Consider the following 16,835-nt stretch of genomic DNA (forward strand, 5'->3'; position numbering starts at 1 on the left):
TCTCTATCTGAACTGCCCTTTCCTCTAGGATACCCGGCTGGCCTCTAAGTTATGGAGTAATCCTCCTGGTGCTGATCTCAGCTATTCTTGGGTATTAATCTCATACCCTGAACGCGCCCGATCTCGTCTGATTTCTTAAAATGAATTAGAAGGTGCTTGTTTTTTTCCTACTCCTGGGATTATTTAAATAAACAGGAATGATATGAAAAAATGCTTGGGCAAAATCCAGATCTAATATAGCAATATAACGCTTAAGTTTCTAATCATCTTTCTAATAAATGTTTTTACTTCAGTAACAATGATTGACAGTATGATCAATGAAGGGCACATGTTACAGCACCACACCACTTTTCCACAAAAGAGTGTTCATTTCCTCCTGCCTCTCGGGATCCTCCTTCAAATATCCCCATGACCCCTGCCTCCACACCATGGGTAAATTTAGTTTTGTAGAACAATTCTGAGAGTATGTTACTTGGACTATATGTTAATCCCTTACTATGCTTCTTTATAGCCCATCTATAAGAGATTCTGTCTCAACGATTAGCAAGTGGTATTTGTTAGGTGGGCTGGAGCTATAGCATAGCGGGTAGGGTGTCTGCCTTGCACATGGCCAACCCAGACAACCCGGGTTAAATTTCCCTGCCCCTCTTGGAGAGCTCCGGTAAGCTACCGAGAGTATCTCGCCCACATGGCAAAGCCTGGCAGCTACCCGTAACATATTCAATATGCCAAACACAGTAACAATAAGTCTCACAATGTTACTGGGCCCGCTCGAGCAAATCGATGAACAGTGACAGTGACAGTGACAGTGATTTGTTGGGTATTTAAAGAGGATGTGCCAGTGCTAAGATATCTGTGATAGTAAATTAAGGCCTTAGGTAGTTTCCTCAAGAAAACTGATGAAATAGAATTTTCTTTAAAAGGGGATATGCTGGTGGGAAATGTACACTGGTGAAGGGAAGGGTGTTGGAATATTGAATGGCTAAAAATCACGAACGACTTTGTAAATGTACATATGTATATGTGTATATGTACATATGTATATGTACATATGTATATGTGAGTTTCTTCTAGTCTTTTCCCCCAAAGGACCTCAGTACTCAAATACAAGCAGAAACTTCCTATGTTCCTTTCTTAAACATTCCTTCAACTGAGAAATAATCAAATGATCCCCTCCCTTTGTTTTGTCCCCAACCTGCTTTACCTCAATTGTGCTTCAGCTTTAAACAAGGTCAAAAAATGACATTTCCTTTGCAACAAAGCTCACCAATTAATGCTCCTAAGTACATTTCCCCCAACTACCTCAATAGATCTCTTTGGTGTCTATTCCTCTCTTACCTGCTTTCTTCTCCATTGTCTTTTTTTTTTTTAAAGAAGAAGCTGAAGCATGTCCCGATTGCCAGTCACGTCCTACATCACAGCTTTATAATTGCATCTTTGCTTCGCTAAACTCTTTTCCCAGTTCTCCTTTCAGCTACACCCCCACATCCGACATGGCCTTGGTTTCATTATTCTCTTGCTGTTGTTTTCAGTTACAAGATCGCCCCCCAAAGAGCAGACTAACTCAGCAATGATCTCTTCCCAAAATGATTCCACTGTTTCCAATGCAATCCTTGAATCTCCCTGGATCATCTGCCACATCAGAATTCAAGCTGTCATCTCAGAAAAGGAACCAAACATATCCAGCCTGCTTGTTCTAGCAGGTGCTAAGAACAACCAAGAGAGACATGGTATTGCCAAACTCCAATTGTATCACATCAAAGCTGGTCAGAAAGACAGCATGTACTCTGTATTCTCCATAATTTTGGCTCAACATAGAGAAAATCAATGCCTATTTCAGAAGATAAGGGTCTTTGTATTTTGATCCATATCAAGGAAATGCATTATGTGAGCAGAGACATGGGCTTGTAAGAAAATATTCTCAGTTAACATGAATTTGCACACCCATTTTTCATGGGTGAGCCTCAGAAATAGCATTTTAAAACTCTTTAATACAATAGAGACCAATAACCCACTTTCCCCAATTTTACCTTTCACCTCGAAAAGCGAGAAAATTCTGGGTGTCTTCAGCTAATTTTCAGGACACAGAAAAACTACACTGGAAGTCTTTGGTAAAGGGCCATTAGTGTTGGGATAGCAAGTATCTCTGCTATCTGAGTATCTTGCTTTTACCCTGCCCTTGTGCATCTGAATCATCAGCCTCCCTTGTACTTTAGTGGGGCCATGGGACTTTGTGTGGCAAATGGTTTGGGAGAGAGTGTCACCGTGGATTGAAGGTGAATATTCTTCCATCTTTCTCTTTGGATGTTACTATGACTTAAGAGGGGTCATGATGATACCACAGAAACCTGTGCCCCTGAGTCAGCTAGTGTAAAAGAGCCTCTGTCCACCCACAGCAGGATGTGTGAGAGTTAGAAACAAGCTCACATTGCCTACTCCACTAGATTTGGGGGTTGTAGCCTGTTGAAGCTAGCAGTGATTACCCTGACTACATAATCCAGAATTCTGAAGCAGAAAGAAATGGATCATCTATTTTAGAACGTCATGCTTTGGATTGGGCATACCAACAGATGACTTATCACATGTAGATAAAAACACCTAGAGCTGAAAGTGGAGCTGCTATGTTAGCCTTGTTAGTAGACCAATGTGGTCCACTCTGGCCTATTCCTCCCCTGCTTTTTATCTGCCATCAGCTACAAGAGTCTCCAGTGTCCATAGAGCAAGACTGACACAGGACCCACTCTAGTATAACTCTCAATTTGCCAGAGTTCTAGGAGCTTACCTGTCAGTTACAAATACTTTCTCACACAGAATCAAAAACCAGGACTATTTCTACCACCACCACTATCTCTTTCTTTCTCTCTGTCTCTCTCTGTCTCTGTCTGTCTGTCTGTCTCTCTCTCTCTCTCTCTCTCTCTCTCTCTCTCTTTCTCTCTCTCTCTCTCCCTGACTTCTTTTTTTTTCCAGCCCGCCGAACAAAATGAAAGCTTGACTCACCATAGAGGAGGAGATATTATGAAGGTAGTCCTTTTGGTTTATCCCTAAGGCAAACCCTACCTATTGGTGCTCATTGGCTATTTAATTGATTAACAAAGGACGCACCAATGTCAGTATATAACCAAGGCACAAAGCAACAAATTAAATGGTAAATATGATATGTCAAAGTAATACTAAAATTTTACTTTTTCTTAGATTTTTACTAATTGTTGTGTAGTATTTCTTTTTTCCCCCTTTTCTTTTATTGAATCACTGTAACAGTTACAAAGCTTTCATGTTTGAGTTGAACTGATACAATGATCGAACACCCATCCCTCCATCAGTACACATTTTCCACCACCAATGTCCCCAGTATACTCCCCCCCATTCCACCCCTCCCCCTGCTTCTATGGCAGACAATCTCCCCCATACTCTCTCTCTACTTTTGGGCACTATGGTTTGCAATACAGTTATTGATACTCTATCACATTTGGTCCTTTATCTACTTTTGGCACACATCTCCCATCCTGAACTATGCTGTGCAGTATTTCAGAGCATATAGATATACTACATCTTCTTTATCCATCTATCAATATTTGGGAGCTCAGATCATTTCCATATCTTTGCTATTTGAAATAGCAATGCAAAGAGCTAAGTGTGCATATCTGTTTGTATTCAATGGGTAAGTAGCTAGAAATGAAATTACCGTGGCATACAGGAGATACAGGAGATCTGTTTGTGATATTTTGAGAAAACTTTATACTGAAATCCCTGAAGGTTAAAGTGGTTTGAAACCTCTTCATCTGAATAAGAAGGTTTGTTTTTTCTCCCCGTGCTGGTAAATTAGGCAGATGTGAATGCACCCCACCTCACCATCAGTAGCTCTGTGTATACTTAACTGTCTAGTTTTTTCCTCTGCCCTAGTGGGTGAGACTGAGTATATTATACAACTGGCTCGTATATCCCAGTTTCTCTATCAATTCTTGTCCATGCAAGGAAATTAATGATTTTCTTAACATGGGATAATATTGGTAGTAGTATGGGTATTAAGGAAAGATACAACTTGATAATTTTTAGAAAATGCTGATTGAATTTTAAGCTTCAAGTAGAAAAAAATGAAAAGCGTATTATTGAGATATGTGATCAGTGATGTTTCAGGCAAGGTATAATGTGACTTAAAAATCAGAAGTTAAGCCTCACTTCTCCTCTCATTGAAAATGTGTTCATCCAAAAGCATAGAACAATAGAAATATATGTATTGGTGATCTGCATGTATACTTTGAAGAACTTTTATTTCATAATCAATTTCATTTATAGAATATTTTGAATTTTAGGGTAACTATTTTGTTCTATTTGGCACTGTTGTAATGAAGGTAATGAATTTCATCTTCAATTTTGTGCCAGAGTTCCATTAAAACATTTACTAAAATTAGGGAAGTTTTAAACCATGGAAACTTAATTGCATTAATTATCCTCTCTCACCCTCAAATGTTTTCTAATGAAACTAAATAATGGATTCAATAATGAAGCAAAGGACAACTTGGATTTGCATATTGTATAAACATACTCCAGAGAGGAGCTATGTTTTGTTTGGAATGGTGGTTAGGTTAATCATGTGCTGATGAGAGAGAAAGCCCAATTTCCTGGGGCTAGGGAGAGGCCAAGGGGTGACTTTGAAATAATGTCCTGGATGTCCTCTTTCACTCTTCCATAGGAGAACTTGAAAAGATCTTTACAGAACTCGTGAGATAAAGCAATTGTTCCATTGACCTTCATGGGTTGGGATATAAGTATTCATAATAGACAGGTGCAAATCTATATAGATTGAGAAAATCCTTGCCTTACTTTAGCTCGTGAGACATCCTAAACTTGTTTCACAAATAAAGGTAAGTAAGTAAGTAAGTAAAGGCCCTCCCGTTGATCGTCGATTTGCTCGAGCGGGCCCAGTAACGTCTCCATTGGAGACTTTGTTGTTACTGTGTCTGGCATATCGAATACTCTCGGTAGCTTGCCGGGCTCTCCGAGAGGGGCGGAGGAATCGAACTCGGGTCGGCCATGTTGGCCGCTTGTAAGGCGAACGCCCTACCGCTGTGCTATCGCTCCAGCCCACAAATAAAGGTTATCTTTATTATTTTATTTCAAAGTGGAATTGGCCCTGTACTTAGTTATTCTTTGTTTCCCCAAGTCAGGTCCATTCCTGTGCACTTGGGCTGCCCACAATCCTGTTCTCATCACTGGATACCAGCCCTTAGGTAAGCAGGAATGCTGTTCTATGTTCTATATATTTTTAAATGCAAGGAGTCAAGGAAGAAACAGACAATCATGAGATAAGATTGTGGGTCAGTTTTTTTTAATCCATTTTTTAAAATCCATTTAAATCCATTTTTAAATCAATTTTTAAAATACATTTAAAAAATCCAATTAAGACTAAAATGATGGTCTATGCTGTATTCATACCAATATGTGTGTCACTGGAACAACACCACTTTACCTATAGTTACATGACCAGGCCTAGAGTGTCTCCTGGCTAATCACTTACTGATATCAGGTAACTCAGACTCTTTCTCAGTACAATTTTCTGAGCTTTTAGGATATTACAATAAGTCTCTAAGATGAAATTATGTGGCAGCACATGGTTAAAGAGAAGGGCTTTGGGGGCCAGAGCAATAATACAGAGGGTAGAGCATTTGTCTTGTACGTGGCTGACCTGGGTTCAATCCCCAGCATCTGACATGTTACCTTGAGCACTGCCAGGAGTAATGCCTGAGTGCAAAGACAGGAATAACTTCCGAGCACTGCTGGGTATGACCCCAAATTCAAAATATTAAAAAAAGATTTTTTTAAAGAAAAGAACTTTCAAGTTACAGAAGATGCTTCAAATGAGAATTCTTTGTTCAACCCTTTACTAGAGAAGAACATCTGAAAACAAGATGCAAATACACCTTTTGGTTGAGACTAATTTACTGTGTGGGATTCTACATTGTGAATACATGTACACATCTTCATGCATATGTAAAAATGTCCTGCTATAATTTAACTAATAGAAGATTGATACATATGGACAAACTGGGAGTAAATATGCAAATGTTTAACAATTATTGATGGCTACTAATGACTATTTAGCCTAGTTTTTTCTAATGTAACTTTTATAATTTATAAAAAAGGAGAAGGAAACTGTATGATATAAGAAGAGCCATTAATTTTAATGTATTTTTATAATACTAATTTCAGTTTAAATTTTATATAATAACTTAAAGTAAATAGGATTGATGACATGCTATGGTCCTTTTTCCAATTCAGACTAGACCATTAATTCTCTACTCAATAGATCCTCTCATTTTAATAATTTACTCTTATGTGCCATTTTATGGTCCAACTCAACACTATAAAAAGTATGATCAAATCACTGATTCTTGGTGGATATAAAGAAACTGAAATTCTCACAACTAGATGTGGTGTTTTGGGTCAGTTCCTGTGGTTCTCAAGAGACATTCCTGGCAGTGCTTGGGGACCATGAGTACCAGATACTGGACCTGGCATTCCCACATGCAAAGCATGCACTACAGTTTTTTGTAGTAGGCCTTATTATCACAATTTTTGCAATATTACTCACTTTTGGGACATAAGCACAAGTCTTAAGCATAAAAATAAAAAAGAAAGAAGTGGATTAAAGGTGTATCTTTAAATTGAACATAAAACTTTGGACTCAATTCCCTTTAAACTTATTTGACCAACTCAAATGCTGATGTCCTTGAATTAATTTGGCCTATAGATCTATGTACCTATTTAGCCTAAGGTTATGAAGAAGGTCTCAGGTTTTAAAACAAAAAAATTGTTTTATGGGAAGGTCAAATTGGAGAAAAGAATGAGAAGTGATTAAGTCATCCAGTGATAGACAGAGCTCTGGAGAATTCACCTTTTCTAATTACACAAATTCAGCCAACCAACTCAACCTAAATTTTCTCTTAATTGACTGTCACAGTTTTTAAGCCATAACTGGCAAATTTAATTCACACTTGGGTTAGAAAAATATTAGAAGGCTAACAAATGTGACCATGAGGTCACTATCATCATTACTGATCCTAACCACATTTGTCCTCCTGCAAAAATACTGGAAACTCAAGAAAAATCCAGTTTCTCCAGGATTAAGAATAAAAATAAGAAGATATAATAAGGAGGCAGTTATTTCCTGTTCTCATCTCTGTCAATGTCTCAGATATTAAGAATTTGATTTAAGCTCTGCACAGACCCTTCATAAGGGTTGCAGAAACAAATACATTTAAAGGACAAAATTAATCAGTGATCCATCTCAAAGAAAGATGATTTCTAAGTGAGTTCTATCTTGTGGTTGAGCTGTTTCTCCCTCTTAGGTATGCCTCTTAAGTAGATTTAGCAAATCTTTCTACGTCCCAGGAAAGAGACCAAAGGTTGTGTGAGGTGAAGCTTCCCTGGAGAATTTACCTTCTCTAATTACACAAATTAAAATCCCTGGAATTTTATTCCAAAAAACAGACCAGAGATTGTGTGAAGTGAGTGGTCCCTACAACAGAAGCCCAAGTTCATTTCCAAGGCTCTGTTCTCTTTATCTCTACACTGTACCCTGATTTCTGACTTTAAAATGGGGTGAGGGGGCAGCAAGGCACTCCTTCCTTCTTCTTTCCTTCTGTCCACGATTACTACACGTTTCAAAACTCCTACTGTTTCCATTTTTCTTAGTGGCACCATCATAGCCATTAGAATTTTTTCCCAATCATTAAATCTAAACTAGTTATTTGCACTTTGCAGTTTTGAAATGAGTATGGATAGATAAGTAATATGCATAGCTAAAGCTATAACTGTTGTCTCTGCGTCACCGTCTCCTGAATCAATCACAAAATAATTTCTTTTTGTTTCATCAATGAAGTGCATTTAGATGTGTATTTTCTGAATGCTGGCAACTCTCTTTCCATCTACGAGATTTGTTCATGAAATCCTTGCTTGTGTGGGTGTCTCTGTGCCTCTGAGACTTCTGTTCCTTCCATATCTAGTTTACAGAATGTGCTTCAAGTCAGGTCAGCTTGTTGCTATGTTCCTTTTTCCTGGTCCCATGCCCCTCCTCTCCTGGAGCTCAGTGGTCAAGCAAAGGACCTGCTCTCTGCCCTCAATGTCCATCTCCCTCCCTTTGTCTTGACAGCAAACTGCCACTGTCTACAACTCAGCATCTCTGATCTGGAGAACTGGCTTTTCTCCTTTGAAGGAAAGGACACCGATTCTCACCCCACTGTTCCTGGAGGCTCCCAGGGGGCTTCCTGTGCTCACTCACACTGAGAGTGCAGTTCCTGAAGAATCACCCCACACCTACAGAGGAGCTCTTATGTTTTCTTGGATTGTCACGTCATGCTCTAGTGTTCTGCCTGACTCAAGGACATCTGCTTGTTTTTTTCCTCATCTGCTTTGTGTCATGAATTATTATAACAATTAAGAATTTAAAAAAATCTTTTCATTTCTTCCAAGAGATTTGGAGGCAGTACACACATGCCGCCAAACAGCTTTATTTGGCAATTTTTTTAAATTTTCCATTAAATTCATTCATCAGAAAAAAATTATTTTTTCTGCAAAATGCTATTTACCCAGATTAGGGAAGCCAAATAAACGGCTTAAACATGTTCGTCATGTTCCTGTAGAAGGCAAGCCAGGCAAGTTTTATCTCATATTGTTTTTCTTTCCTCGTGATAATTGTGGAATTACTCTCTTTAAGCTTCAAATTGGCTCTTGTAGTCCTTGGTTTCTGCCACCCAGGTTTGTGCCCACTACTTGGCCAGTGGGATCACTGCCAGCTGCTGAAGATAGAGGGTGCTAAAGAACCGGAAGCCAGCTAGGTTAGTCCCTGTTCTTGTTGTGACTCCTGTTATACTACTCTCTGCGCCACCCAACAGATATTCACCTAAATGGCGCCTTGTTTGTTCTAACAGGGCAGCCTATTAGAAGTTTTGGGGGTGGTGAGAGTGGTTGTTGTTTTCCCCATCACTGGCAGAACTAATGGTCCTGGAGTTACTCTCAGGACTACATTCACTGGCATCTCCTAAATGTTTTGATCTCTAGCCCAGGCAGCACCCATCAGGCATCCTTACACAGTTAGCACCGCCCCAAACCCATGCTGCTCCCATTCAGCACACGCTCCCGTTGTCCTGACCCAAAGTTCAATAAGTCCCACATTCAAGCTTCTAAATAGCATTTTAAAAGATATGTTGTTTTTCTCCATCCTGTGTAAAAGAGTATGGAAATTTCTCAGCAAACTTCGACTTGAAGGACCATATGACCCAGCAATTCCACTTTTGGACACCTATGCCCCAGCAAATAAAAAGCACTCTCTCAAAAGGACATATGTACACTATTACTCCTTGGTGCACTCCATACAATAGTTAAGATATGGAATCAACCTAGGTGTCTAATGACAGGTGAATGGATTATGAAGATGTGATATATATACACAATAGAATACTATGCAGCGGCAAGGAATGATGAAATCATTTCATTTGCTGCAATGTCTTTGGAACTGGAAAATATGTTGAGTGAAGTAAGCCAGAAGAAAGACAAACAGGATGATCTCACTTACCTATGGTACATAGAACCCTAAGTGAGAAAATGAATTGTAGTAAAAGGGTGATGCCTAGATAACCCTTGCTCCCAGTGTTTAGACAAAAGAAGGCCAAAAGAGGAAAGAAATCAAAGGGGGAAAGAAAAGAATGGGAAATAATGAGTGAACAGGCACCAGGGCTTCAGTTCTACCAGTCATATGAGTGAGAGATCGCCACATACTCAATACACAGACTCAACAAAACCGAAAACATGAGGTCTAAGTCGTAACCAATGTAACTTTGTAATAGGCCAGTGAAGGTGACAAGTTGGGGTGGGCTGGGTATTGGGGTGGGGAGGGAATATGGGAACACTGGTGGAGGGAAGTTAACACTGGTGATGGGACTGGTGTTAAAAAAAATATGCCTAAATCTCAACTTACAGTTCTTTAATTTTAAAAAATGTTGTTTTGTTTTGGGGTTACACACGCCTAGAAGTATATGGTGATTATTTCTGGCTCAAGGCTCAGGTATTTCTCCTGGCAGGTCTCTCAGAGGATAAACACATTCTGTGTGAGGGGTCAAACCCTACTGGCTGCATGCAAGTCAAGCAGTTGCCTTATCTACTTCTCTCTCTCTCTTTCTCTCTCTCTTTTTCTGTCCCATAAATATAATCACATTAATATCTCCCTTTAATTCTGAGTCTCAGAGATGTTGTAAGAATCCTTAGGGTTTTCTTTTATAAATGTTAAAAGTAAGCATTGATATTAAATTCTTAAATAAGAGGCTGGGGCAATAGTACAGCAGGTAGGGTATCTGCCTTGTATGTGGTCAACCCAAGTTCAATCCCTGGCATCCTATATGGTCCCCTGAGCACCACTAGGAGTAAGTTCTGAGTGCAGAATCAGGAGCAACCCCTGAGCACTGTTGGATATAGCCCAAACCACACCTCTCCAACAAAACCCCTACATTCTTATGCCAATCATTAAACAAATGCCTTGGTTTCTAGCTTCTTATGGGTTCTGGGAAATACATTTTCCTACCTATCATGCATCTCTTTACATACCTGGATAATCTGCTACTTTACTACCACTCTTATTAATTTCTTCACATGTGAGAATATTGTATTCTATCTACACAGTTTCCTGGAATATTAAAAAATATGGGTAAAGAAAAATGGATATTCTGCTTTCCTAGTTTCTCAGTTTCAGACCAATTAGTCTTTGATGACTTTAAAGGGCAAGTAAAAGCATTTTTGTAGTTATTTTTTAAGCTAAGTTTTGCTCACCCCAAGGCACCAAAATCCTCCTCACCTCACCATATGCCTTTGGAAATCTTACGATTTCGGTAGGTTAATGAGTGGCTACTTTTCCAGTAAAGGCTTGGGAGGCTGCTAACTTCAATGAATGGGAACTGAGTGAAATATAATGATTCCCAGGTATTTCCATGCTTTCTTAACTCTTGATTTAATTACACATCCTCTTATAAACATGCAGCAAAGAGAATAAACATGTTTATATATTTTATGCTTATGCTTGATTTATGTACAAAATGAACAAGGCTAATTGGCTGTGAGTTGTCAGACAGATGAAGGTAGGAAAACAAAGGAGACCTCAGAAGGGCTGGTCAGCCCTGACACTCTTCATCCTACCCCAAGGGATGAAATATCAGAGTTCACACATAGAGAACTGATATTAAATATCAGAGTTCACATACTGAGTTCCCTGTAGCAGCTCACTGGCAGAGAGTAGTCACATCACTGGTTTGAACAATCAAAGACTCCAGATGAAAAATAACATCCTGCCTACAAGACCTGGACATGTTTATAGTCAACTTCCCAGAACTATTAAATAATAGCAACTCAGAGACCAATACCATCTGCTGCACTGAAGCCTGACTTTGAATGCTCATGTCTCATTCAGACTCTGACACCGGGAGAGTATGGACAAGAAGCTGAGCTCTCTCTGCTGTCATCAGAAAATCAACTTAAAGGACCTTGACTATTAGTGCCAGTACCTCAGATGTTTTCAACCGCTGGCTAGCAAGCTGATGTGGAACAAAAGAGTCAGAGAATGACCCTTATTCTGCCAAGATGATAAAAGAGGATAATTTTACCACCAGGTTAGAGCTGCCAGGCCATGTCTGAGATGGGCCTAATTAAGCCATAGGGCAGCAAGGCCAGCTGGACACAGAAACTGCTTCCAGACTGAGCAAGTAAAGGTGAGACACTTAGGTCTATCTATCCTGTACAAAAATAACTAGGTGACATTTCCCAAAAGATGACCTCATTAAGAACTTTAGCTTCAAAAACAAAAGCAATAACAACAAAAACCCACATTTCTCCTTCCCAACCAAGAACGATAGCTGTTATTATTTAGGTGAAACCAAAATGTCATTTTTTTTAAACTGGCAATTCGTTTATTCAAGTTTTTAAAAGAAAGTCAGAGAAGATGACCTCCCCTCCAGTAATTCTTTAGATCTTGCTATAATTTCTTTTAAAAGGTATACATGCAAAACTTATTGAATCAGAGTTCCATTTTCATCACTGCTTCCTGATAAAAACCTACCAATGATTAACTTTCTATGCTCTGATATTAATTCCATCAAAGTGCTGCCTTTCATAAGAAACTATTGTTAACATTTAAAGAACATATTTATTCACTTAAATATTTTTAAGCACCATTTACACATTAAGCACTTTCCCAAGTACTGGGAGGCTTTTGAGGAGTAACAAAGACAATAAATTAATTAGTTAAATTAATTAGTTTTCAAATTATTTTCTGTGTGTGTGTGTGAGATATATATATATATATATATATATATATATATAGAGAGAGAGAGAGAGAGAGAGAGAGAGAGAGAGAAAGAGGCAGAGACAGAGACAGAGAGACAGAGAGGGTAATTGTGAGCTGTGAAGTAAATGGCAGATAAATGGTTGAAAGATTAAACCATCATGTTGAAAATTATCTAAATAAAGCTCAATTGATACAAAAGCAGACCTAATTTGACAATTTGTCAATAAAATTTCTATGTTTTACATTCAAATTAAATATACAGCAAGTCCTATCTAAAATAATCCTTCCATTCAAAATCAATTGACTCTTATGCTCAAGACAGAGAAAAAAATCCTAGCTAGCACTGAATGAACATTATTTGAGTCTCAACTTTCTCTTTATGTCGCTGTACATAAAGCTGAAGTCTCCTTCAGACAAGCAATGATGTGTGTGAAGATTTTGTACATAGTTCACTCACCGCTATTGTTTATATCCCACTCCATTCCTTGAGTTCACTTTTCCTCTTGTTGGAATCCATACTTGTATAGCTCTCTCAGCAAGAATCTGTAAGAGATAAACTCAATAGAATTTTCCTTGCATATCACAATTTTATTTCAACTTCATGCATATTCATGGATGGTTATGGTACTCAGACTGTGAATCCTTTTACCTAAGGACTTAAAATTTTCCTTCTATTGCTTCCAGGAATGATCACTTAAAAATGTAACAGTCACCAAAATAGTTAAGTTTTTGAGGCACAAAGATACTTTAATAAATAGTAAAAACACCATTTTATCCAACTTCACTATGTTGGAGTGTTGAAGGAGGCAGTCAGTACATTAATTAGCAATTAGAAATTTTATATTTACTTCTCCAATGCACTTTTAAAATAGGAAGTGTTTTAAAATTGTTCTTATGCATCTTAAAAATTGTCTCGGAATAACAAAAGAATGATAACAGATACAATACTATGGCCAAAAACTAAAAGTGGTATAGATCAGCTATATGCAGTGATGACTTGCTGCTCCTTAGTCTATAAACTCAATCTCAGTAATGTTTTTTCCCCTGATTTTTAAAAATAATTTTAATTGCTTTAGAGAGTAGTATTAACTACACAGAATAATTGAAGAGAAGTAGGCCAGAGAAAGAAAGAGAACAGAGGTGAAGGAACTAGCCTTGCATACAGCTAACTTTGTTTCAATACCCAGCAACTCATATGGTCCCCTGAGTGAGTGACCAGGAGTGACCACTGAGGCAAGAGCTAGGAATAACCCCAAGCACTGCTGAGTATGGCCCAAACAACCACCCACAAAATAAATAAAAATAAATCATTGCTATTTTCAAGATCATTTGGATTGTTCTCTATGCTGTTATCTAGAATATTATAATTTTGCATTTTATGTTTAGGCTTTTGATATGTGTATTTTAGTGAAGAGTATAATGTCTGTGTCTAGGACATTTTTTTCATTCATGATTGTCTACTTATTCCAGTACCACTTGACTCTATTTAGGTGAGGCTATTAGGCCCATTCCATTCGGTTCTGATCTATTTCTCCAATTTTCATCAGTATTACAGCGGGTTCATCATTATAGGTAAATCTTAAAGGTGGATGGTGTCATTCCTCCAGCTACATTCTTCACTTTCCCACTGTGTTGGCGCCTATAGATATTTTGTTTCTCCAAATAAACTTTAACATCAGCTTATCAATGGACTGAAAAATGTGTACATATAAGGTGTTAATACATCCCATTTCACCTATTATTAGGAATTTTATTATGAATGGATATTATTTTTCACCATAAATCTTTTTCTTATTGTAAGTTTGATTTTACTTTTTAAATCTGGAACAAGGCTAAGAAATTTATCTTTTACATAGAAAGATAATTCTAATTCTCATAATCTCAAAACTACATACTGAAATCCCCAGTGATAGGCAGTTTACATATATTGATCTCAGGGACACCATGAAATCTAATTGTGGTTTTACCAAAGTGTTTTAAACTGTCGAATCAATGGAGCATCTATCACTGTCATTCATTACAGACTGCTGGGCTTCTGGTCCTTTCTATGTCAGCCCAACCCAACTACAGTGCAGTCTCCATTCTCAGACACAAGCTGAGGAAATCACTTGAAGTTCTGGTTTAGTGTTTTTTGTTATTTTTCTCACAGTGTCAAAATTTCAAATTATTTTTCTCTTCTTGGTAACATAATGTCAGACTAAACATAGAAATGAGAAGTTATTGGTGAGAAAAATGTCTAATTCAGTAACATTTGAAAACCACAGAGAGAAGATCAGTTAAATTCAGCAGACCAAAGATTTTCTTTTCATTAACACAACCATTCTATCATCAAATTAAAAAAAATTTTTATTACACATGTCCCTGAGTACTAATCTAAAGTACCATTTAGAGTACCAATCTAGAGTACCATCTAGAATGCCATCTGAGTACCAAATAAAAGGCCAGTGGATTAAAAAATGCTTTTAACCAGGAAGATGGGGCCTTAAAACTTGTTTTTATTTCTTATCCTTATTTTAGGTAATAAAACCTAAAATTAGGTTGAAATATTTTGACCTACACAGAATTCTTCTAGGGAAAATTGATATCTAAGTTCTAAGACCAAGGGGCAGAAGAATAAGAGCTTCAAAAATTGTTGGCAGGGTCAGATTACAGGGACTTTCCATTGATAAGGAGATGATCATATATCCTTACTGTTTCATCCCTTCCCTGTAGCAGATCAGTGACCAGTCAAGGCAGGTTCACTTACTTCTTAATGTGCTAGGAGGGAACAGGGTGGGATACGAAGAGAGGTCTGTAACATAGTTTTGTGTCCTGAGTTCTACCCTTATTTATTGATTTTTTTTAAATTGTTGTTCAGAGCTTGCAGAGAGCACGCTTACTTCCTGTCTTTGAGTTTATCCCATGATGAAGGGATTTTGTGTGGCTGAGCAGAAGGAATAGTTTTCACAATGAAGAAAAGTAACTCTCCTTGGCTATTCTTTATCTAGCTACCGGTTCCTTTCTCCCTGCTGAATATAAAGTACATTCCCTCATTTGCAATCACCCTTTAGAAATTTTGCTCTTATTCACTGTGGCAGAGAAGATAAAAAGTGATTATGGCTTCTATCCTGAGCCTCAGATCCGGGTTACAGCTGACGAGTCTATACTCTAACAGGAAAATACAATGTTAAATGATTGCTATCTTGCTGGCTTCCTATACAATTCAAAGAAAAATTGTGAACTGAATCCACTTGAAAAAAGGAACTATTTCATTATGTCTTTACAAGTTACATTCTCAAAGCAAAACCTTTGTCATTAAACCGCTATGTACCTACTCCTTTCTAAATCCTGGGCAATGTGAAAGTGATAAGTAAACCTTCCCTCTGAAATTGGTACCAACTAAATGGAACTAGGAAAAAACATCTCCCATTGTACATTTAGAAATAATTCTTTCATCTGCTTCTTGTTACCAAAATGTCAGGTGGCTGAAACATCAAAGTTAGTCATTGATGTCTTGACTAAACTATTCATTTTGCCTAATATTTTTTATACTTTTCTCTCCTTCCTTCCTTCCTTCCTTCCTTCCTTCCTTACTTCCTTCCTTCCTTCCTTCCTTCCCTCCTTCCTTCCTTGCTTCCTTCACTCTTTCTGGGGCCCAAATCCAAGGGTTAGATTTAAATAGACTTACTCTGTTATCTTCATTCCTTTTTCTATATCCCACCTGTATATGAATGCAAGCCTCTGATATTTGTCTTTCTTCTTCTTTAGCATAACTCCTTCATTTTCATTCATATTGTTGCAAAACACAATATTTCAACTTTCCTTAGAGATGAGTGATACTCAAGTGTGTAGACACACCACAACTTCTTCATCCATTCCCAATATTTTCATAATTTTGGTTAGAAATAGCACAGCAATGAACACAGGAGTGCACATATGCCTTAAAATTTCTGTTTTGTAGCTTTTTACAGATACATAGGCATGGAATTTGTGAATCATATGTTAAGCCTATTTTTTAGCACTTAATAAACCTCCATCCAGATTTCCAAGGTCCGGATTGATAGCATAGCCGGTAGGGCATTTGCCTTGCACATGGCCGACCTGCGTTCAATTCCTCCACCCCTCTCAGAGAGCCCGGCAAGCTACAGAGAGTATTCCGCCCACATGGCAAAGCCTGGCAAGCTACCTGTGACGTATTTGATATGCCAAAAACAGTAACAACAAGTTTCACAATGGAGAGGTTACAGATGCCCTCTTGAGAAAATCAATGAACAACAGGAAGACAGTGCTACAGTGCTACTGATTTCCAAAGAGACTGGACTAATTTATATTACAAGCAACAATATACAAGGGTTGTTTTACTCCATAATACCTCCAATATGTTGCTTCTAGTCTTTGTGATACAGGGCAGAAGTGATATCTTATCAACATTTGATCTGAATTTCCCTGAAAAAATCAGGGATGATGATCATTTCTTTTCATATGGTTCTTGGTCACTTGTAAGTTTCTTTGGAGAAGTATCTATTCATTT

General features: G+C 37.9%; 1 protein-coding gene across 1 annotated transcript in view; it reads right to left on the reverse strand.

The window, feature by feature from the left end:
* Nucleotides 1-16,835, reverse strand: part of KCNN2 (potassium calcium-activated channel subfamily N member 2) — a 373,511-nt gene that overhangs the window by 244,515 nt on the left and 112,161 nt on the right. Inside the window, exon 2 of the mRNA XM_056116709.1 lies at nt 12,783-12,868. The gene's annotated coding sequence lies outside the window, so the exon portion shown is untranslated. The remainder of the gene's footprint in view (nt 1-12,782; nt 12,869-16,835) is intronic.

The sequence above is a fragment of the Sorex fumeus genome, unplaced genomic scaffold, assembly GCF_029834395.1.
Source record: "Sorex fumeus unplaced genomic scaffold, SorFum_2.1 ptg000033l, whole genome shotgun sequence".
Classification (NCBI taxonomy): domain Eukaryota; kingdom Metazoa; phylum Chordata; class Mammalia; order Eulipotyphla; family Soricidae; genus Sorex; species Sorex fumeus.